The sequence below is a fragment of the Gymnogyps californianus genome, chromosome 13 (genome assembly GCF_018139145.2).
Source record: "Gymnogyps californianus isolate 813 chromosome 13, ASM1813914v2, whole genome shotgun sequence".
NCBI lineage: Eukaryota > Metazoa > Chordata > Aves > Accipitriformes > Cathartidae > Gymnogyps > Gymnogyps californianus.
Window position 1 is genome coordinate 1,909,636 of NC_059483.1, and position 25,020 is coordinate 1,934,655.

Sequence of the window (25,020 nt, forward strand, 5' to 3'; positions counted from 1 at the left end):
TATCCCCATCATCGCATCGTCTCGGCTCTGCGGGCCAGGGCTGGGACTCCTCATAAGGAGAGCTTTCCTTGCTGAGCGTCAGCAAGTCTAAATCTTGTGTCTGCCGGGGCATGGGAAGTAGGGGAAAATTATCTGCTATGTCAGAACCTTCAAACATGCAGTAATTCCATAACCATTAACAGCTTCTCCAGAGCATTAATCATAACAGATATTGAGGCATTTGGTGTATCCCTATCCCACAAAACAAGTGAGGAAACCAAAGCAGGCTTCACAGTCCTAAGGACTAACAAATTCAAAAATAAACATACTAACAAACCTAAACTAAATGAAGCCTATAAATATTAGTTACATATATTTGAACCTGCAACTAAAAATCCTTTTCTTAAAAGTATAACAAGATTTTGCTTTGGTTTTATTTGCAGGGAAAGGGAACAACCACAGGGCAACTGGGTTAATCCAATTGTTTTACACGAGAGCTGTAAAAACCAGAGCAGAGTCCATAACAGTGGCTTTGCATCAGTTCCTTGTTTTCCATTGAGTTTAAAGTTGCTCCACATGGTGTCTGACCTTGCGTGCTAAATATACCTAGGAAGGGCTGAGAACATTCAAAGTCCGTTGAGTCCATGGGAGGCTGACACCGCTCAACAACCCAGGCGAGGTGGCCATAAAAGCACTTTTTTTCAGCTGGGAGTTTGTCTTAGTCAAACCAGCTGCCTTCTCCTGCCCCCCTGCCAGGCAGCTCTCACCGGACAAGGAGCAGCTCCACCTCCTCTGTGCTGTATGTTAGAAACTGCCCACCGCTGCGGTCCCATCGTTTCGGGAGAGGCAAGCACGGACACTGCTTCTCTTCAAAGCACGTTGAGACCTCATCATTGAAACGCTGTTTTCCATTTATAAATTCGCTGGCCACTGCTGGTTTCAGAACTGCACAAAGCCGTCGGCTTCCTGCAAAAGTAATCGGAGGGTTGCAGCTAAGCTCCACGGGACAGGCGTACCTGCCTTGAACACGCGTCCTCTTTGGCAGCGTGATGGAGGGGGCAGTGGAGGGACCTGTTAGACGCTCCTCTGTGCCCGCTGTGCAATGGTGATGGTACCAGTGTGTAAGAAAGAGGCAAAGTCTGCAATTTTGCTGTAAGACTGTCCAGTTCCCTGTAAGACTATTACAAGTATCAAGCCAATAATACTTAAAATGGGAAAGTTTTCTTTTCCTAGCTGCTGAGGAAGATATTGGTAAATAACTTCTACATAATCAGTGTCCAGCATTGATTGGATGTGCTCTCAGTGAAGTCCAGCCGACTATTTCATGAAATTCAGTGGGAATGGACCACTGAATCTAAAACCTGCCGTAAATCAGGTACGTACCTGTGTAAGGGGCCCTATTGCTCCTGGTGGTGCAACACTGGTGTGCTGGATCTGAAGATGGAGCAAAGGACTGAATGACCCAGGATTAGCTCCCAGTTAAGTGATCTGGGCTGAATCTCTAGTAGTAACCTTCACACTCATCGAGGGGCGTTCAAGGCATGTATTAGCCCTGCTAATACTGCTCGTTAGTACTGTAAGGGAACTTCACTGCCCAGACAGATAACTGCAGCAGCCTGGCTTTACAAGTGCTTAAAATGACTGAGCACTGTTTTCAGATGCTCTGGTACATTTTAAAAATCACTTTCCGTTCTCTGGCGTGCTTTAACATGGCAGAGGATGTAGCAGTTACAGGCTGTGATTCAGAATCATTGAAAGATTCAAAAAGAAGAATCAACTTATTTAAAGCCTTCAGTCTGTCTTTATTTAGATATGGCCAATAAATAAACACTGCCCCAAGAAATACGGCACAATGAGATTGGCATTTTGACATTGAGCTGCACAAAGGCACATTATATTCTTCTCTCACAATAGTTATTAATCCCATTTTAATCCAAAATTGCTTTAACAATAATATTTCCCCAACCTCTTTCCTAAGCAAAATCTGCCACACTTAACAAATATACCAGAATTTGATCCGGAATTAATTAAAGAAAAAGTGATAGGAAACAGTATAATTCAGTCACTGCACTTTATGACAACTCATGAAGGAGCCAAAATCTGTAGCTGTATCTGTATTAGCATTAAAAAGAAGTGATACACTTGTTACACTGATTTTCTATTTAACACTTACTTCAGGAACTTACCCAGCTCTTAAATACAGGCCATATGTCTGCCTTCACAGTAACTTATGCAAGGGAACTGCTTCATTTGATTCTCTGATATAAATGATTATGCTAGTAAATTTTGTTAGAGGACAGTATTCAATCCTGGTTTGTAAGGACAGAGCAAGTTATAACAGAGGGATAAAAGTTAAGAAGAAAAATAAAAACTCCTGAAGATCTCCAGTTTCTTCTTTCTATATATCTGGCTAATGGATGTGCTGTTGTTGGCAACCTATGTTACGCCTCCCCTTTTCCCAGGGTTTGAAGTGTGGTACAGCTCCTTCTCAGGAACACATGGAGGGCAACGGGCTCAAATTATAGAGAGGAAAGGTGTGACAACTTTCCGTGCAGGATTTTCATTAGGAGATTTTAAAACTCTTTAAAGAAATAACATCATTACTCATTGCTCTCCTCCCACCCCGGTTGTGCTCAGTAGTGGATACAATTTCAAGACTTTTTTTTCCATCGCCAGAGGAATTCCTTGTTGCTGCATGTGTTGATAACTGAGAAATTAAAATGGTATCTAACCTTGTCAGAACTAAATAATTTTGACAGCAATTATATCTGCTTCTTAATTGTTAGTCTTCAGGTATGTCCTACTCCTTGCTGGATCTGTGTGACCTGACACCCAAATTTTCCAGAAGAAATGTGTTTGACTGACATTGCAGACAAACAGTACGGGAGCACAGCACAGCATCCAACAGGATCTGCCGTGTCTATTTGCAGTTAGAACAGCTCAAATCTGTTAAAAGTGCTCAAGGTAAGACAAGTACAGCAGGGTTTGGCCAGCTGGGGAGGACTACCTGCCTAATGAAAAGATATTTAGCAATATTCCTTTCCTATGGCATGCATACCATAGACGTAAACAGTCCCATCCCTGTTCCAGATATCACCATATTCCCAATTTCTTTGGAAATGGCTGGTTCAGAAAAAAACTTAAACAGACATGGCAAAATTTTATTGCAGTCACAAAAGTAGCCACAAAAGATATGAGTTTGTTTGACTGGATATTTGCCTGGATGTGCCCAATTAAACTGTAATTTGTAAAAGCAGAAGTGCCTTTTCAGTTTATTTCTGCCCAACCCATCATGACACTAATCAAAACACAACTCTGAACGACAAGGAGAATGCCTGTCATTAGTTCACAGTATGACCTTTGGGGCAGTCACGACTTCTCAACGTATAGTTCTATCCATCCAAAAATGCATAGAATAATTCTTAGCCACAACTCACTGTGGAGTTTGCACTTGCAAAGCACAACAGGTACATATTTATGTAGTGTGTCTCTAATCACAGGATTAACAGTGGGCACTTAATCAGCTGCAGAAGAGGAGCATCAATGCAGTGAGGGAGAATCCAGCTGCGTTCATTCAGGAATCATTTTAAATAAAAATCGTACAGATTTTACTTAAAGAGCCATTAACAGCACTACAGAGCTGAGATGGAAACCGGCTCAGTTTCATTTCCAGGCATACCGTGTTCAATGGTCAGCACTAACTGGGAAAATAGCAAGTATTAAGGAACAACCCAAGCACCTGGTACCTTGACAGTTCATCAAAAATCAATTATTCTATAGCCACTGATTAAAATAATCCAGTTTAACTTCTGTGATAATTTCAGCCACTCTAATGACTCAGTAAAGTATTGAGAAGAAACATGAGAAAATACTTATCTACAAGTATATAGCCAAAAATTGTCTAAAGATTTGAAATTGAGAACTCTGGTAAATAAGCGGCCTTCCGGACACCTGGAACTTCGATTTTACAGCCCTGATGCATAGTATGCTGTGAAAATATATTAATCCTTGCTAGAGTGGAAAACTTTTTCTTTGAGTGGCAGTTTTTCGTTACCTTGCATTTCCACCCCTGGTTCCCCCATGTCCCTTCGTTCCAAATAATGCATGAAACTTGCAGTCTCGTAGTGCTAAAATCTATTATCAAATATGCTTCACTAAGCCAAATTCAATGCTCAGAGGTGGAAGGTAAAAATAAATATGCAGTCCCCTAGTTGGAAAGAAACTGGTGAGGCATACAATAAACACATAACAAATCCCAAAGCTGTTTGACAAGCTAGAAGAAAGTAAGTTAATGTTGTGTAAAAGGTACACATTTATTCCCGGATTATCATCAGTCTTCTGGATCATGGCACAAAGATTACGGAGAATAAATAGATGTAATTTGGGTAGGCATTTTGTATTTCACTGCCTTCCTCGTACCACGGTTTATACTGCTCCTTGCTATTTGGCTAGTTAACAGTGAGCAACTGGTGAATCTAGATGCAGTGCTCAACTAACGTAGGTGAAACAACGCGATTCATGATTGACAACAGAGTATTGCCACTTCCTTTAAAGAACACGGAAATTCTGAGGAATGGGAGGAAATCAAATTTCTTAAACATCATTTTTCTATTTGCATGTAAAAATCCCTACTGGTAAGGCCCTTCTTAAAAACAAAATAAATTTAGAAATGTTTGACACAGATTATGCTGATTTCTGTGGCCATTTTGTTAGAAATCCTTTATTATTATTATTACTTTAATATGAAAGGAAGAGGGGTTTTTTATTTATGGGGGTTTATTGCTAATTTCTCACTTTAGGAAATCGTAGGTTTTCTGGAAGTTAAATTTCCAGTGCCTACAGCTGAGGCCTTGTTCTGTTTTGCAATGTATTTTGGAGAGATCGTTGGATTCAAACCAAACTATATGTATCAACATTTACATAAGTGTTATGTATTACCCACTAAATCAATAAAAATCCTTCTTCAATAGGTTAGGGATAAGCTCTTTTGACCAAAAAAACCCTTCAAAATACTGCACATTTATATTTTATCCAGTGCATTTACAACAGCCTTTTGTTATTCATACAACACCTATTATCAAGGAGGTTTCAGCCAGGAGTAGCTCTCCACACAGTAGTTGTCAGAGAAATACAAACAAAAACACAGAGTTATAGCCCCCAAAAGTCTATGCTCTGTGAAGTGACGAAGCCACCAAAGGAAGCAAAGCCAACATGGGTGCAAAGTCTCTAGAGGAGTCCTGTCCCTGCTCCTGCGCTTTGTCGTTCCCTGGAAGATGGGTACGTTTCTCAGTAGACCTTTCAGCTCATAAAGTTGGAAGAGGGGATGGGGGCACAGTGAATAAGTACTCACTGCTGCTCTGGCTGTACGTCTGGTCGCATCTCCAAATGGGCTGTGGATGAGACTTCTGCCCTTCCAGTTGCATGGGAGAAATTTTCTTCATTTTGCCAAGTCGGCTTCATTCTGTGAACGCAGCTGGCGGAGGAGACAGGAAGATTTCTGGGAAAACAGAGTGGCTGTCAAAGGTGATAATTAAAAGAAGTCTCCCCTAAAATCTTGTTGCATAAGTACAGGTTCTAGTGGGCCTGTTGTGAATACATTATCTTAATTCGCTATTGCTGACCTTTTTGTAAGTCTCTAGTTGTGCTGGTTTGCTCTGATACTTTTTGAGCTATATAAGGTCATCAATAGTTTATGGAAAAAGTTCCTGTAGCCACATCAAATAAATACTTAGAAATCCTGCTAAAGAAATGGCCTTGCAAACTCACTGTCATGCGAAGATGACACTATTTTCCCCCAAAAGATACCAGGTACAAGGGAAATCCACCTCCCTTCACAGCCGGTGGGGCTGAATTCTCACTATTTAGCTCTGCTACAGCTGCTCTTATGGACTACAAACTCATCATGCAGCCTTTTATCTGGGGACTAAGCCCCCATCAACAAGAACATTAGCTTAAAGAGTATGTCCCTAGCTGGAAAGCGTGGCAGGGTAAGAACTAGGCAGTGACACCGACACTGAACATGGAAAAATGGAATTAAACGTGGAGAAAAGATGATGTAAAGTATCTTCAGGGTATTTACAGCTTACAAGGAGTTGCAGTACTGGAGCCCTGTAAAATCTGTCTCCAACAACATCACTACTAGAGTCAAAGCCAGTAAGAGGTTTCCCTTTCTAAAGACAAAAATAAGGCTTAAATTATAGGAAGGGCTTTATTTTGATTCACACCTATTTTATTACAGGCATAACTGCAAAAAATTTGAGATAACTAAAAGTAGCCTTTAATTAACATGAGGACAATGGTGAATTTACAGCATGATGAATGATGATGTGAACACGGCTCCATGCTCAAGTGCAGAGGTGACAACATAACTGCAATTATGAGAGCACTCCCAATGTATCTGTACCTTGAAAGGATTTTTAAGGTTTGGACATTTTCCAAAGTAACCTGCCATCATTCTGAAGCTAGCAAAATTGAATTTGTCTCCAAGAATTAATGTAGAGGCAGATTTTCAATAGTACAGACAACATTTATTTCTCCTTTCTCGTCCCAACTTACTCATGTTTTTTCACTTTAGTATTGCTATTGTTGCATATTAAAATTGGAGAACTTTTCAGGCCAGACTTCCATTTTAATCACAATGTGGCAGCAACAGCTGTTTGTCATTGAGCTGGAGTTCATTTGGTGAATGAGAATCAGTGTGTTCTACCCAGCAAGAACAAACTGCTTTCAAATATGACTCATTCCTAGTACATTGACTTTGTCTGCTGCACTGTAAGTACCCAGGCACTCAGGTTATGACTGACAACATAAAAACACCGAGACTATGTGACAAACTGAGTATGGTAGGCATGACTCATGTCTTTGAGCGTCTGTCTTGGACAAGGGATGCAGCGCCAAGGAACAGTTTATGAAGCCAGGATAGTAATGGGCTACGATGAGGTCTTCGCAATTTGGGATAAGGCGGCATGGTGGGTTTTGTAGGGCAAGGTAAGAGAGCGTTACACAGGAAGCTTTCACAGCATGCGAGACCTCTTCAGCGCAAGCACTAAATTGCCTTCAATTTGGTCATCCGTTCCCAAATGAACCTCTGTGGTAAAAGCCAAAGACTGCAGCTGGAGGCAGAGTGATCTGCAGCATCTGCGTGACCCAGAAAGAATGCTACAGCAAACCACTGATTTTCCACCATAATCCCAACTACACTGCAGGGGGTTGACCCTAAGCCAGAGGATCCTATAACAGTAACACATGCAAGGAATAGACTCATATTCGTATAAAATAGAACCCATATTCAGATAAAAGGAGGAAGCACGTTGTTTGTGGTGCTCATGCAGAGGTTTCTCTGAGCGCCTAGAGAACCTCAGGACTTTCACCCGTGCCAACGCTCATACCTCCGCACCCTAAAGAAGCAGAGCTGGTGCCAGCAGATCATGATAAGGGTCTGCTCTTCCAGTAATTTAGGATCTGACGGAAGAATTAATTGCTTTGGCAACAGTGTCAAAGTCAGGGGTTGGTTTCCTTGGTGGCATGGAGGAGCTCAGTGGCTCATAAACAATGCTGAAAAAATTATGTTCCCTCTGTAGGCATCCAGATCTTGAAGATCTTTCCATCAAATGTTCCCAGAGAAAATGTTCACAGCCTGGTAGTTATAGGGAAGGAACACGGAAAGGTGACCTTCCATGTCACTTACGATGTTTACTTTATACTGAAAATTGGCATATGGATACACACCTGGGGGAGAAGTTGTAGCTCCGAAACATCACCGGTCAGTCTGCACTGTTTTCTTTCTTTTAAAAAATGTTTAGCACTTCTGAACAACTTTCCACCATGAAGTTCCGCTTGCATCTGAAAGGTGGCCAGCCCTGCTCCCTCCTTCCTTTAGGAAGGGTGGACTTAATAAGATAGGACAGATGAAGTGACTAACCAAGGGTTGCATGGCAAGATCAGTCGTTAAGGCACAAACAGTAAAGGTTCCCTGCTAAATGAGTGAACAAATAATAAGCTAATACAACGCAGCATGTACACTTTTAATCTCCAATTCCATTTGAAGTAGTTACAGTCTGACAATATGTGGGTGTATTAACCTAGTTTTTGCAGGAAGCTAGGGAGAAAATACGTCCACAAAAGGATTAAAACTTCCCTGAGACCGGTTCCTGTCTTTTCCTCCATGTTCAAAACCACATTTCTCTCTTATAGAAGGTCTCTCTGCTCAGCTAAATCACAGCAATTACATTTTATTCTTTGACACATTTTTCTGTTTTTATTTTCTGGTGCAAGTCATTATTTTTAAACCACTCATTTAAAAAGTCTCAGGTCTGGTTCACATCCTAAGTAGATAATGGAAGGTTACCTTTTAATGCCATCGTTTACCATTTATTCCTATTGCAATGACATGTCTCCTTGTCTATTTTTTTTGAAAGATGGCCAGTCACTGTAAAAAAAAAGCTGCAAATGCAAGACAGACTGACTTAAGAGGGCAAAAAATTTCCTCTCTTCATTCCTTTTAATTAAACATCACACAGATTAGAGGCAGAGCTCTAGCTACTGCACCTCAAGGGCCAAGTCAGGGGGTTAAACCTTTGCCCACAATCTCAAAGTTCCAAAGAAATATATAAATTTAAACAAAATGTGACCATGTTTCAGCCAACAGGAGTCAGTAGCCTTTATAGGGGGAAACAAATGCCTTTATTTCTACTGACTTCCCCCCTGGCCTTTGAAGCCAGCATTCCCACATATTACTCCTCTGGAGAATGACTGAATTGTGAAAAATGTTTGGGTTTTTTTTCCCCAGCCTTCTCCTGCCCCCTCTTTTTGAAAATGGCCACTCTTAAAACAAAGCCTTTCAGCAAAAACTGAAAGGAAGAGGCAGGGAGGAGGTTGTTTTTAGATCTTTTCTGAGAGACAGAGATTTTGAAGTATTGATTTTTGATAGTTTTGTCCTTCTTCCCAGGCTTTTTGTCATGAACATCAGACAGAATGGCTGTCCCTTTTGCTCCTGTTAACTGTAGTCTGGCCAAATTTCTGTCATCTTCTAAAAGCTGAGGAATGAGAAGGGAAAATCAAAATAAAAATTTACCCCAGAACCTTGTGTCCTGAATTAGTAAATAATGTTATACATAGCCAACTTTTACTGGGAGTTGCAAGAGTTAATTTAAGAGTATTCATAACAGATCACTGTATGGAGAATTACTTCAATCTGTTAAATACTTGTCAAATTCAGCAGAAAAAAACAAGTCAGTATTTTCTTCAAAGGGTATTCCAAGAAGGGAAAATATCCAAAACAAAATTAATTTTGAAATATTTTCACTGAATGCATGCTTTTCTCTTTTTTTTTTTTCCCTCCAGCTTTCCTTTCTATTTATTTCTTGTTTTGCATGAATATAAACCTGTTCAGATGGACACAAGAGCCATAGCAAACACTAGAAGTACAATATAAGCTGACTGGACGCATGCTGTTCCTCCCGTGGCTCTTTCCACTGCTCTGGGTGCCGGAGGAAAGGGTCAGGTGCGCTGTTAAAAAGAACCAAAAGGCACTTTCCCATGAGCAATGTGTTACAAAGGGGATGAACACTCAAGTTAATGATCGTACAGTTTAATGAAGAAAACTCCTCCACTTCATTAAAGGACTTTGCTCTTTACTAGACCATCCTTGAGACGCAAACAGACCAAAAGGCTGAAATTGCTGCTGTTGTACACTAACTTACAGAAAGTTAATGGCCGGTTTTTCTGACTAACAGAAAACTTAAAATCTTACATTTAAGTGTCAGATTGAGCATTAATAGAAAGCAGTCAGACCTGCATGTAAGCTTTCTTAGTCACAACTTGGTTCTATGTGTGTATTGTTAAAGCCAGTTTAGATGAATATTAATGATGATGACCTTAAAATTTAACACCTTTCTTATGAACAAAGGAAATCACCTTATAAAGGAAAGATGTTTCTAATTTATGACCAGGAAACTGAGAAGCAAACCATTTCTTCTAGTTCCCTGCAAGCAGGATGGAGAGCAGTGACCCTGCCCATGGCAGTTGAGAGCATACAGCTGTGGATGTCTCAAAATTCATTCTATGTCCCACAGGCTTTTAGTCTGTCGGGTTTGGGTTTCATAGCATAAACATTTTCTGAAACAATTCAAAATCTGTGCAACTACCTGCAAATTATAACCTCCCTGAAGCCAATCCAGCATGCATCCATCTTTTCCAAAGCCAGCCCCTCAGAAAGGAAAGCCTACAAATTTCTGCTCCATCCCTTTTACACTTGCAGTAAAATACAAACGGTAAAGACACAACGGAGATCGCAAAAAACTCCACAACCTGCAACTTTTCATTTTACGTGCTGTAAACTTCCACCATTTCCTTTCTACTTCAGCAATTTAGTTTTGCTTGTAAAGGCTCTCTGTTGCTTCCAAGACCAAATACAGAAGGAACAAAACCACATCAGAATATCGGCATAGAAACTGATAGAAACTGCAGCGTGTCCATCTGGCTGCCAGCGCTACAAGCTGCCTTGCATCAGTTCATCAAAGGGATGCTGCTGTATGGTCAGCAATCGCTTGAAAAGCTGGCAGGATACACGCAAATACCTTGAATCTATCCGAATTGGCACAAAAGAGGGTAGCTGGTGTAAAACACTAGGTCGATGAAAGTAATGCAGGGCTGGACTTCAGTCAGAGCAGAGTCATGATTTCACCATGAAAATAGCCTAGAGCTGAGCTGGTGATGTTCTTCAAAGTGCGGTGCCCAGAGGATGCATTACTCCCCCGAATGAAGCACCAATTTGGAAACTCACACAGCCTGAAGAAGAGCAAAGCAATTCTAGAAACTCAGTTTAAACAAGCTAAAATCTGTCCTGTGTACAGTGCCAATTTCTACTTTTACATTCCTGTTTTGCACAAAGGCAAATAAGAGCAAAATCTGGCTCCAAAATTGCCAACAGTTCTTTGAATACTAATTTAGGCTTTTAAAATATCCAAGTATATACAAAAGCACAGCTCAGATTCGAAAAACAAACAGAATTGGCTTTAAAATGTCTGCACTCTCTTTTCTAGACCTCCACCAGGCAGACCACAGGTCCTCCATATGGCCAGCGCTCCATCGCTAGAGGAATAACTCCATTTTACAAGTGCTGGTGCTGGGACTCACACTTAGCTGTGCGCTCTTGCACATCTTGCGGCATGGAGCATGGGTCCTTGATCCAGACGCTGCTCAGACGTTAACAGAGTCTCCCTGGGATGCGGTACCTGGCTTCAGGAGAAGTTTGGCAATTTAGTTTTTTGCCACATCATGGGGCAGGCTTTTTGGAGTTTTTACAGGATGACTAACACAGCTGAAATATTCTATGACATATTTTCAGAGTTGGAGTCACCAAATGGGAAAGCCAATGACCAGCACGCTGAAGCAGTGCAGACAGTATGATCGGCACGTACGTCTGCCAGCTTCAACTAATTGTGCCGTGTTGGTTTGGCAACGCTGCCTGCTGCAGTGAGAGCAAGTCGTTACAGCTGTAGTTAGGTGTCAGACCAAAACGACACCAGAATTCCTACAGCACGGCATAAACCATTTAATATTGACTGTTGTAGGATAATTTTCCTTAGGGATAGAATAGGAGTATACACTCTGAGCACCATTAAATGTGCCCTCTGAGCACCCGCTAGTACGTAACGCTCTATGGAAGGCAGGATGTAAATAGTTGAAACAGATACAGGAAAGCTGCAAGCGGTGTGACCATTTTGACTGGTGTAACGGATGGCATCTCAAACAGGCTCAGAGTTGTTTGGTCACTCATTTATTGAAAGCAATCTTACTCCTGGAGACCTAGTCAATCCCACAATTTGTTTTACAGCAGGCATATAATTTTTGCGTTCCGTGTGTGGCACACAGAAGCCAACGAGACCTTCTTGTTGACAAGCCACAGAACTTAGGATCACGGTAAAATATTTTCCTTAGCCAAAATATATACAGTGCCATTCACAGCAAAATGGTTTAAAATTCTAACAGAAATTTGATGGGCAAGCCTCATTTTTCAGAGACGACTGTTTCAAAGGAGAAGTTTGTTTTATAGACTTCTAGGTTTTTTTATTACGTACAGGTCTTATGCCTTAGCTCTTTATCAGCAGTTATTTTAATTAAGCTTCCCAAAACCTCATTTCAGGATTTTCATTTGATTCAGTTCTTTCACTGAAACAGTGCCAGCTCATGCTTCTAAAAAATTTATGAGCACCTCTTTGAGATTTGTACACTAGGCATAAGCTGTGCAGCTACCTTAGGAATGTTCAGTCTTAACACAAATACTTAAAAAAATTAATTAGCTTATTACTGCAACTAAAATTTCCAGGAATTTTATTATACAGGATAGTAACCTGCATGGCAATTAAGCAGCAATTAATTCCGTTAAAATATATTCACTTGAGCATGGGATGACTACTTATTTTGCATTTTAAACAAAGAACAATGTTTTGAAATAGAGCAAGGCAGCTTCAGCAAACCCTCTCAAATAGCTCCTGTGACACCAGGCCCAGTTCCTCAATACTGGTGTTAATGGGCATGCGGCCGGTTCCCTTTACTCTTGGTAAAAAATCAATCTAACCGATTGTAGTGCAGTGATGCTCAGGGACATCAGTCTTGGATAGCAGTCGTCATGTGCAGTGTGCTGTACAAATAAAATATAACCCCTGCATCACTGATTTTGCAATCTAAATTACAGGATTTATGTTTTTAGACAGACTTTCATAGATGGAATTAACCTTCTATATCTTATTTTGTGTGAGTGGTTTTGCATGTTATTATTGTTTATGAATGAAAAACCATTGACTTTAACATTAAGATAAATTTTAGCGGACCATTTGAAAGCTCTGAAAAGCATTGCACGATGTACATAAAACAAATCTGTCATATATCTTACTATTACAGCTCTCCTCTCCCTACTTATTTTGCATTTAATTTTCTTCAGTGAATCAAATGGGGCCAGAATACTCAGTCTCTGGGAGGAAGCAAATGTCCTTTTTATCAAGTAAAATACATGCTTTTAGATGAGCTTGTTCTCTGTAGAATAGTTTGTCCATAGGCAAATAAAACCACAGGGAAAGGCATGTTATCGAATCATTTTCATGGATATGATAGTCTTCCTTTCATATTTTCTACCTATTTCTATTATATCTCAAACTATTTCAAAGTAACTTTAGAAATAAACTGTGGATTTTTAAAATGATGAGTTAGATACTGACATTTCTATTTAGATTCTGACTTTTATGTCTATTTTATAAACTCCAAGCATTTACACTTCCATGCCCTCACCTTGTATCCCTTTGTTAAATAATGTAAAAAAAGATTTTCCAAAGGGTTTAAAAAAAAAATATTTGAGGGAAACAGGAAAAAGGGAAAGGCAGTCTACCACATGTGCACACTGTCTTTTTACAAGACATAGCTTACTATGATCAAAATACCATAACCACAGTGGCATCTTCCAGATTGCAAAGAGAACTCTTTACTCTGACATATTTGCAATATCACATTATAAAGACTTATAAAATATCTGCATTTATATTGGACATCAGAAAATTGCTGTTGAAAACTAGGGAGAAAAAATGGGATGGAAGTAATTTTACCTGTGCAAAATTAAGGTGGAATTATAAACCAGATACATTTACTCCACTATTTATAAATGCAGACATACATCTCGGGGGTTTTGTGCATAATATAAGGCATGCTTAAAACTTGGCCATCAAATTACAGTGTTTTGCTGCCTTTCTGTGGGGCAGTGTAGGGAATAAAGACACGCTTTGTCTTCATATGAGCTGTGAAACAGCTCTGTACTTTAATGGCTCTTCGCTATCTGGTCTGAGCAAAGGGGTTAAAGCAACTCTGCTTTTTTAGGTCTAAGTGCATTTTCACTACAGCATGTTTGTGATACCCTTCGCTCCCTCTTAGCTTCCCTGGTAAAAGCTCTCCGTTTCCCTCATTACTTCAGAATACGTGACCATTTTATTCTTGTTTCCCAGCCAGGTGTTCTTTTGGCAGGGGCTTCCTAACTATTCTCATGGTATTCTCAGGCTACACTCCTGTTCGAAGTCAAGGGAAGCTTCGAGCCATGAAGACCAGGCTTATGAAGTTTTTATCAGCCAACATAAATCCAGTGATGATGCCTGTACTTGCCACGTTTTCAGACCTGTCCGAAAGTGAATTTGAATTTTCCAAGTCTTTTTTTTTTTTTTTTTTAACATATGCAAATATTCAAGGGTACCGCAACAGTCAACTGCAGCTCTACATTTTGGATGCTTCAAACTAAACTCAGTTTATGATTGATATCTGAACTTCTGGTGCTTGCTTACGGCCAGCTTTCCATCTCCTCTCTCTTCACATCCCACCCCTCGGTCTCCTGGGCATCCCAAGTGCGCTTTGAGAAACGAGTCACCGTTACTTGTGCACATTTCACGTCTTTTTGAAGACCCACCGATGTGAATACTAGCACATGCACCGCTGTACACTAGCACCACTGCTGTGCTGATATTACACGTTTTTTTAGGTTACTATTATGCCTTTGAATTAAATTGTACAACTTTCAATAGCAATAACAACCACCAACCAGAGCGAAGAGAATACTTTGTGACAGAAATCAAAAGTGCGCTTGTTGCAAATGTAACACACAGATGGAAAAATAAAACCAAGCATCTCTCCATCCCTTCTTCCCCCTCCCCTCCAATACAGTAGATTTCATTTTGGCTGTGATATAAAGCCCCGCAGAAGGAGCAGAAGGATTTTCACTGACCTCTGGAGCCTGCGCATCCTCCGGCTCTGCCGGGTGGGCGGAGGGGAGCTGTAAATTCTCTCTTCAGGCCACTTGGCAGAACTAATCTCTTTTAATCTGCTCTCTTTTATGGCATCTCTTCAGTCTGACAAAACTCCGATTTATTGACTGTCAGGAAAGACCAGGAGGCCTATACCTTTCTTTAGTAGTTCACTTTCTTCAGCGGTGTTGAGTGGCAAGGGAGTGAATTTAAAGGAAGTCTTTCACTTGCTTAAGCCTAATAGAGTTGCATAGTGATACATCAATAGATAGTATTATTTTAAAGCGAGAACAAATTTACATATTTGACAAATTAATGAAAAATTAGGACCTTCTGTTTCCTTCAAGTGATACTCATCTTCCTATAAGCAAATGAGAGCATGGCATGGAAGAGAACAGCTGGAAATACATAATTTTCATAGCGAGGTCATCAGGTGTTTGGCCACCAGCACCAGTGAGCCCCATGGCAGACCTGAGGACAGCACTGCCCTGCCTGTATTGCTTCGTTTTCTATAAAACTTATTAGAATTATTCCTGTGTGACCTAGGTTTAGCACCCTCCCCTATTTTCAGGGTGAAAAAAAGAGACATCATCGCAGGGCTTTGTGACAGTTTAACTGATTAGTCCCATGGCTCCGACTTTATTGATTCCCTCCCCAGCGTGATCGCTTGGGAAGAAGTGTATGCATTTGTGAAGCAGTTGGACTTAGAGATGGAAAAGAGAAAAGGGTCTTGAAGATTCATAGGATAAAAATAATTACCTTTGATTCTGAAAATCTATTTCTTTTGTTACCCAATCTGGCAAGACTACATCAAACTAATTAGTTAAGGAAAATATTATTTATACAAGATTAGTACTTAAATGCCTTCAATAAGTATTCATTGGCATAATATTGTGAACGGCAATAGTTAAATATTAACTGTTTTGGCACAAACAGATCAGAAAAATAACGACAGCTATCCTGACTTCACAGGTCACAACTAATTTGCCACCAGACCAAGTGATTCACCCAAGGTCACACAGACAGTCTGGAGCAGGAGCACAAACTGAGCACCAATATTTTACATACCGATTCAGTGCTTTAACCACCAGCTCATCCTTCCTCTCCTAATTCCCCGAACCTATTCTATCAGAGTCATCACAGGACAGAAGTTGGAATTTAAATGCAGTTACATACCACGTTTACCATCTCACCTCAAAGGATTTAATTGAATTAATCTGAATCAAGTCATTGACATGCATACAAATATTTGCAGAACTGGTCCCTGAATGACAAATATTTTAAAACACATATCCTGCAAGGGGAAAAACGTTTGGACCACTCTTTTCTGCTACGTGTATATGTTGCATCCATAAATCGTAAACATAAGGTAAAACTACTGCAAAGCCTCGATGGAGCTTGGAGTCGAAAACGATCTGTTTTGGTCTGCTGGTTTGAAAATGGTTTTCTTGATGAAACTCATGAGTCCACTGGAGACTGAGACACAGATGGATGAGCTGAGCATATGATAAACCTGCTGCATGAGTTTATAGTTAATTGCCCATCATCTTTTTTGTCTCACCATAAAAAATTTCACGCCCACCTTGCACAGTAAAGGTAACCTGAGTGTCATAAACCATTTGTCTCCTGTGCTTTCTTTGCTGCATTATCCGATCGGTCTTGTTGTTAGAGTGCTGTTGAGACAAGACAAATTTGCTAAGCCTTTTTACAGATGAAGCACACTGCATCTTTTATCAAATGATCTCCATTCTGTAATGAGAAGAAACACCTTCCAGAGTCATTTGCATACTAATATCTTTATTTCTAAAACAATAAGCAGCCTGTAACTCACGGAGCCGTTAGTCAGAACAGAGCAATTTCATTTACATGAGCAAAGTGCTGAGTGCTCGCAAAGAAACCATGCCCCTTACCACGGACATGGAGGGTACCTTGTGCTCAGCAGAAAGAGGGGCTGAGGGGTCCGATCTAAGAAACATTAAATGGGTGGGGAGTCCGTAAGAGAAGCATCACTGTCCTCCCCCCCGCCTTCCCAGCTCCTGTTGGGAAACCAGCTCCTACCTCCTGCAGGAAAGAGGGTGCAAGGCTGGTAGTTCAGCTGCAGGACAAGAGGGCTCGAAAACAGGAGCTGATACCACAGATACCATCAGTGCTTCTCAGATGTGTTTATCACTGGTACTTTTCTCTCTCTCTTCTTTTTTATTACTACTTGGGGACAAAATATTGCAGAAACAGGTCATTTCAGGGCAGTACAGTAGTCTTACTCTGAGGAACAAGACAAGAGACTGTCTAACTACCACACTTCTAAATCTGCTTTCAAAAAATCTACTGTTTTGCTCGGATGCCACAATACAGAAAGGCTCTTCTTCCCTGCGACAGCTCAAAGGCAAACGGTGTCAGTCTGCTGGGGCATCGAGTCTCCTGCCTTCCAACGTCTCTGCTCATCTGAGCTGAGTCTGGTGGGCATCATCCATTAAACAAGGGGAAAAGAAAAAAAGTCTTCCTTGCACTGAGTCACTTCAAAGAAAATTGAAACCTTTTTTCGATCCTAGTGGTGTTGCCTAACTGGCCATCTAGAACTAGCCAAAACATTTAGTGATGTCAGAGCTTCCCCAGAAAAGAGCTTTTCTTCAGCAATCAGATACTTTAAGTAGGAATAAGCAAAGTAAGTCTAATGGGCAGTTAAAGGAATTAGCCCCAATTTCCCTGGTGTGCTTTACAGTTCACGGCCCTGATTTACAGAACTTAAATCTTTGGCAAATAGATTTTCCCTGTTCCTCTCACGGCACCGATTCACTTACCCTTTCCACGGCTCCCCTTCTAGTACCAGCAGAAAGGAGAGGAGCTGCCAACACAGTGCTCATTGCTCTTGAAAAGCTTCTGGAAACCAGGAGGACTCTGCTGAACATCTAATTTTAGAGTTTGCTGAATATAAGCAGAAATGTCTTATAGAAGAGGAACAAACTCTTCCAACAGTCACTGTGTAGCCTACGCTGAGACGTTAACGACAACACCGGTAATTGAAGTGAGGGTCTATATTTATTAATCTAAGTGGGTGACTATTGTAAGCACTTGAGAAGTGATGAAATGGCTAAAAATAGTCCTCTATCGAAATAAGGTCTAGAACTGAAATAATCTTGTTAGCATTAGGAAACATTGCTCTCTTACAGGTTCCTGTGAAAGTGCGTTGCAGATGACCATTTTTCCCCATCAAAGCAAGAGGGGCCATTCCACATTATGCATGTTTCCTTCTGACTGTATTACAACAAACATTAAATGGAAGGTGTTTTTTCCCATATCTTTCAAAAGGCTGCCACCATATGGGGGATTTGTTTCAATACAAGGATCAGGTTTGGTTTTTGCAAATAGATCTTACCGTAGCATCAGCTCCATCTCTGAAAGGAGACTGGGCTCCAGGTCAGCCAAGGAGCTGTGGTACCGCACGAGGAATAATGACACAGAAATAGCTCCCTACCATGAAGGGCTTAGGGCTGTAATTACCTTCCTTTTTAAAAATCTGTACTTACTGCAAAATGTGTATTTTATCCATTTGTGTAACTGCTCTGTGTATTTTGAACTGTATAATTTAAATTCTGCTGCATTGTGGCTAAAACTACCAACTTTCCCTCTACATACTTTGAAGAGCTGTTGTCACTGACTGACTTACATTTTCTCATCTTGCCACCTTAAAAACTTGAACATCCATAATGCTTGTCTACCTCTTTTCACAGCAAAGTACTTTTTCTCTCACACATCTTTTTAGCAGTGATGTTGCAATGAGCGTGAGTTATTTTATGGGTATCCTTATGGAAGCCAGTAATGTTCATGGCATCAGGAAGAGCAGTCCAGCCCCACGCTCAACGCATTGCTGGAAGAGAATACGCAGATAGTAGCCCATGATGCTAGATGGGTTCCTCCCCGTTGGATCCCTGTCGGGATGCTGCCGGGTACATAGATGAGTTTCTGACAAAGTCTGTTCTGTCACACTCCTTCAGCAAGCACAAAACCTCACCGTACTGTTCACCAACATCTTGAACATGAGAAATTAAAACACTCAGCTTAAAGTTGCACATAGAAATAAGTGTTCAAGTGTTTTTCTGACTAGTGACGCAGATCACTTACTTCCAAATGGCAGAAAGTCTGATTAAGATAAGACCAGAGCAGAGCAGAAATGCAAAATGGACTTTTCAGAAATGTGAAGTCATTAAAAAAATTTTGTTCTGTGTTTTCATTCACTTCCTGACTTTAGCAGTAACCAGAAGAATGAAAATACAGACAAGCGAAACACTGAGCAGTGACCATGCCACAGAATTTTTTACTTGCCTCGAATTTGAAGGCATATTTTGAACAGAATATTTTATAAGAAAACTTCCTCTACAGAAGTTTCATTCCACTGAATAACAGAACAGCATTTTGGATAAGGTTCGGATAAGCTCCTGGGCCAAGTTCTGAACATTACAGATACTTGTAACTAATTCAGTTTTTCAGAAAAAAAGTACAAAAATCTTTCCCACTTTTCTTCTTTTCTTTAAAAGGTGTATATACAAAGGGTTGGCTTCTAGATGTTAGGACATACAACTTAAATGGTGGACTTCAGCAAACTGACATCTTATTATCCCTATGCCATAGTAGGGATTAAATACACATTACCAAAAAAAGTGTTAGACCTATACAAGGAAATAGGAAACAAGACAGCAAATCTTCATCTTCACACTGGCAAAGTTGTAAGAAAAGTTTAGAGTGGCATCATTACCTAAATAAAACTGTGTGTTAAAGCCATCAATTGGCTACAAAAAGAAAGCTATTTCATGGCTACATAAATACTTCTTTGCTGTTACTACAGAGCTGAGCAGGGAGCAATTTCTCGGTACAGCTACCAGCACCACACGGGCACCGAGAAGGTCGTGTCTGAGGAGCGCTGCCAGCACTGCTGGGTGCGACTCCATCCCAATCTGTAGGAGCTGTGACCATTTCTAAAGGTGTTTTACCATGAAGTTGCACAGAGAAAATCCGCTGTGAACTCAGTATGAGGTGGAACGTGCTACGAGCTGACATAACTGCAAGATTATATTGCAGGAGTGGCCATCCACTTGCTGCGTGATAAATACCCCGTGCACAATTAACTCCCCCGTGCAGCTCTTACCGAGCATCGCAGGAATTTTTTTCAGAAGCCAGGAAGATGAAAGTAGTGGTAATGAAGAAAATAATACGGTTTGCTATGCAAACGTCATCTTGCACCTACCTGACTTGTGTAGCTGTGGACATGAAACGGAAAGTATATGCTCACCTGCCCAACAGGGTATGTGAGGATGACTGGAATCTGGATGAGTGGCACTGCATTTTCAGTCAGTGGACAAGCAAAGGGTGAGTAGTGAAAGCTCTTACTCTGCAGCCCTGTGGGAATAAACGTCAACCAAAGTAAGATACAAGTTTTTTCTGGATTTCTATTGGAATTAAGAATTAAACTAAAGAAAATGAGAGAAGGTGAAATGAGGGAAGCATGAAGCCTTTCCTTGCATCAGAATTTCGCCACAAGATCCGACACTATTATACACCAGAGCAGCTCTGTTGATAATCCTGCGGTCACATCGGATTACATCAACTGAAGAACTAACCCTAAAACTGTACATGAATTTGATAAATAAAGGTAATTCTTCATCTCTCAGTGGAACTGATCAAGCCAGAGGTTCTTCCTATCAAGTTACAAATGTTATCTAAAGATCAAGTTCCAATCTAACATGAGTGTTTGTTCAACAAAATACTGTAGTACCTGCAGACGGAGGGTAAACAGAGTAAGAACTTTCAAATAATACTATTCTTAAACTTCATTCTTCTTGCAGACACATTTTCAAAGGACAAATAGAGACAGATTACGTGCTTTGCATGGAATATCAAAGCAATGTCCTGACCACTCTCCCGGTTCACCCTCTAATGCACACGTTCCCTTTGCCTGACACAGAGATGTAAATAGTCCAGCACTGACTCACTGAAGAATGTGCAACTCTGTAGATCCACTTCCATTAAAAAATTCTGATTTACCCAAGACTTTATTTTACTGTTTGCGTGGCTCAAAGATACCAGCTACTGCATCCGCGTGGATTTGAAACGCAGGAAGGGCAATACAGGCAGGATGTGAAAACAGAGCTCAGAGGAGGAAATTTCTGCCCCATCTGTGCTGGATCCTCAGCTGGATGTGCTGTGGAGAGGGGAGGTGTGCAGCGTGTGACCGGCTCCCTCCGCACCGGGCAGCCATGCCCTCCAGCGATGCTCTCCAGCTGGAGCCGTGGCCTCCTGACCACCCGGTGGTCCACCCCTGTTGGCTGAAGTCAAGAGGAGTCAGTGAGGCTGGAATGATTTTGGGACTGGATGCTGTGGCTGGTGTTGCCTAGTATCAATCTAAAGAGCTCATGTACACAAAGTAATACTGGAATTACACTGTGTTTAGAGCAAGGCTGAGCACCCAGGTTCAGCACACTCCCTGATCTCCAGCAGAAACCAACTTGCCGCTTCCAAACGGGATGTGGAAGTGCTACAACCCTTGCTTTGTCCAGTTATCTACAGAGCACCGCTGAAGCCCGAAACTGGAGTTGTCCACCTGAAAAGGGTTGTTTCCAGGCTTATTTGCCCTTCAGAACATACATCTCTATGTCTGTGCAGAACAAATATCGGAGTCTGGGGCTCTGTGCATCTCTGCTGTTTGCAGAGCATTGCTTTGTAACAAGAATTGCCAGATTGCATCAAGCCAAAAGTCTAAATAATCCAGGCTCTGGCAGTGTCTAGGCACTAATACATTTTCAAAGCAAGAATCCATAAAGTTTTTTGATACAGATACCACCCTCTATATAGAGGAATTTATGAGGAAGCACAGCCTTTGAGAATCAAATTTCCTCTTCTTTATTGTTGTCCAAAAGAGTCACTACAATTTTCAGATAATGATTAGGAAGATAGAGTTTGAACCAGGAACATATAGAGCTATGGGAATTGGCTTCACAGGTGAGAAAAAAAAAGTAGGCTCACATCTTCCCTGGGTCAATCACAGAGCTACTCAGGATACAGAGTGAGCACAGCATCACCAGAATAAAAATGATGGCTTACCCTAAAAGATTAATTTCTTGTGCCATAAGTATAAGAATGGGAAAGTACTTTTTCCTGGCCTTTTTGTTTGCCTAGAATGCTGTTGGAAATAAGGTATTGTTGATCTTATTAGGGATCCCTCTATCTTAAATACTTTAAACACATATAGGACCAGATGTTTATCTAATTATATAACAAAGCATATCCTGTACACTTCAATGGATCTATATTGATCCATACTGCTGAGAATCTGGCCTATAGATTTTAAGTTAGTCTTCCTCTGGCCCAGGGGGTGCTTTCAATTCTTTTATCCTAATAAGCCTTTTAGAAGGGCTTGACATCTATACCCCCCAGCCCCTTCTCCATATATAAGAAAATCGGTATTTCCACACTTGACTGTTTATGGTCAAAGGAAAGCGCCACCGTTGCAGGGTGGGGTGTGTGTCTGTTTGTATTTATCTGATTTTATTTTAAACATTTCATGCATTAATAATGGAGAACTTGAACAGAAACCCCTAGGATCAATAGCCAGACTTAGCCCCCAGGGTGGAAAGTGACCCCTCTACTGGATTTACAGCTAGGATGACAAGATAGTATTTGAAGGATGGAATAAATCTTGGTGACATCTCTGCAGAGAAAATAGGTGAACTAGTATAGCCAAAGATAAAAAAACCTCACAAATTTCAGAGCAAAATAACAACCATTAAAAACAGAAATGTTAATTTCTTATTACAGATGAGATGTCATTAAATTATAAATCAAGATTTCACAAAAATTTGGCCAGGTAGTCTATATTCATAAGACACCATTCCCTCCGGTTCCTGCTATGAAATGGCATGAGTGTGTAATGTCAGCTCATCACATAATGCATACTGGTTTTAAAGAGATTAAATTCTGCAGCCCTTTTCTTTGAGTATTGAGAACAGTTAAAGAGAAAGGGAAAACAATTTCGAAGACGGACAGTTCGTCTACTTCAGTCACGCAGTGCTCCACCACTGCCACCCAATGCACTCAGTGAAACCCTGCCTCCCGTTTTGAATGCCTGATTTGTTAAATTTTTGTATGCCTTTAATAAAAAAAGAAAAAAATCAAACCAAATGTCTATTAAAACATGCCCAAACTGCTTTGAAAGTGTCAGGTGTCTTGTAACAACTCATATACTTACTTTTAAGACCATACAGCAGTCACCGCAGAGGAACGGGTACACACACCACCATTTTCAGGCAGCGTTTTTGGCAGTCAATAGCACTAAGAAAAGAAAGATGAAAACTGTCTTCAGCAAAAGCTTCAGTTCTGACATTGATTTAGTAATTTATCCATAAGCATCTTATATAACAGAATAAAAAAAAACAAACATTTATCCAATTAATCAATGATAATGAAATAATTAGACAAGAACACGGCCCCGCTCTGCCTTGGGCAATTTCTGCCTTCCTGTAATTCTGTCACATAAACCTGTACAATTCTGTTCGTAACAGGAGAGCTCTCATTCAGCATGTAAACAGGCAACCTGCTCGGCCCTTTCAAATATTAGGTAGGGGCATCGCTGCACAGCTCAGAGGCTAGCATTTTCATTTTATTTCTATAGTGCCACTGGATTTTACTAACAATGATATTCCGATCTGAGATTTTATTTGCCTCATAAATTCAGAGTCTTCTTTATTAGCTGATATGGAGCTTGTGAGGACTCCTACTCTAGAATAGCTGAAGTCAATAAAAGCAATAAATTAAATGTACTTGGCCCATTTTTCCTTGGTCTGGCTCTACCAGTTCCCTTGAAATCCTGACACCATTGGAACGCACTGCTAATGCCCTCCACTACATCAGGGCAGTTGAAAAAGGAAAAGAAAACAAGTAAGAGAGGTATTACTTAGCCACAAGAAATTACCTAAGTGTGCACAGCTCCATCCTGAATTCCAGCAACTTGAAAACAGAACTGCAACGTATTTTGGCTGCAAAATATTGTGGCGTCTGTTGCCTCATACACATGAACGAGGATTTTACCTGGCCATAGACCATATCTCTTGACATCAAGAAAACTGAAAAGGTAAAGAGTGAAAGAAAAAGCCATTACACCGAAAATTTTATCATTAGCAACAACAGGTATAAAAAAAACGTAGTAAACAATTGCTTGCCATGTTCCCCTTACATGGCCCCAGGAACTGGCAAAACATTCTGTACGTTGTCGATTGCTGCAAAGCAACTGGAGCTTAAATGAATTTTTATCTTTAGTAAGTGTTTATTTCACTCCCCATAAAGTAAAATGCACCACAGTTTAGAAATAATGTATTCACAGCACTGAGTATTATGGTGAACCCATTATTTTTATTGCTTGCTGTGTAAAGAATACTTCATATTTAGGTAACAGTGGTGTTACGAAATAAATAAGCAGGTAGGATGCTGCATAAAAAAGCCTAGGTGCAAAATACGCATACAATTATGTGCCTAAGCAACATAGAAATACATCGTAACTGCTCACAGAAGTTTTATAACTGTGAGAATAATCACTTACTTGCATGTGCAATTACTCCAATTGCATATGCAATTACATCAATTGTCCAATTACATCGACTGTTTTTCCAATGAGCTAAAAGAAAAAAAATTACATATTTCTCTCTGCTGTAATAAAAATGCAATTTGCATACACAGAAAAAAAGGATTTCTGTTTTCTGGGATATGAAATTAGACTACCTTGGGGTATTGTGCTTTTCTGTTCTTGAATGAAGTATAAGAGTTTCTGTGGTATAAAAAAAAAGGTTGGGGCTGGTTTAAAGCCTGGGACTTCGCACTAATATGTTTACTGTACAGTATTCCATTGTCATCAGAGAAATTATTTTATATTTACAATTAAGAAGATATAGTCTTGGGACACCAGATTTTTGAAAGCATTCTTTTTCTCTATAATGACTTAGATCATTAGGAATCACATTTATTTCATTTCTCAGAAATGTGCAAATAAATGAAGAATATAAATTCCAATCTAGAATTATATTTCCAGAATTACCTAACATCTGCTGTTTCTAATAGCTCAACAGGTGGTAGGAAATCCCTTAAACTACTCATCTGCAATTTAGACTTGTTAAATTATTGCATCTTCATAAGAAAAATATAAAAACGGTACCCTGGATTTTTCCAGTGTACAGAGCATTTCCAGCATTTTCAGGTTTTATTTCCTCAGTTTAGAAATAAGAAG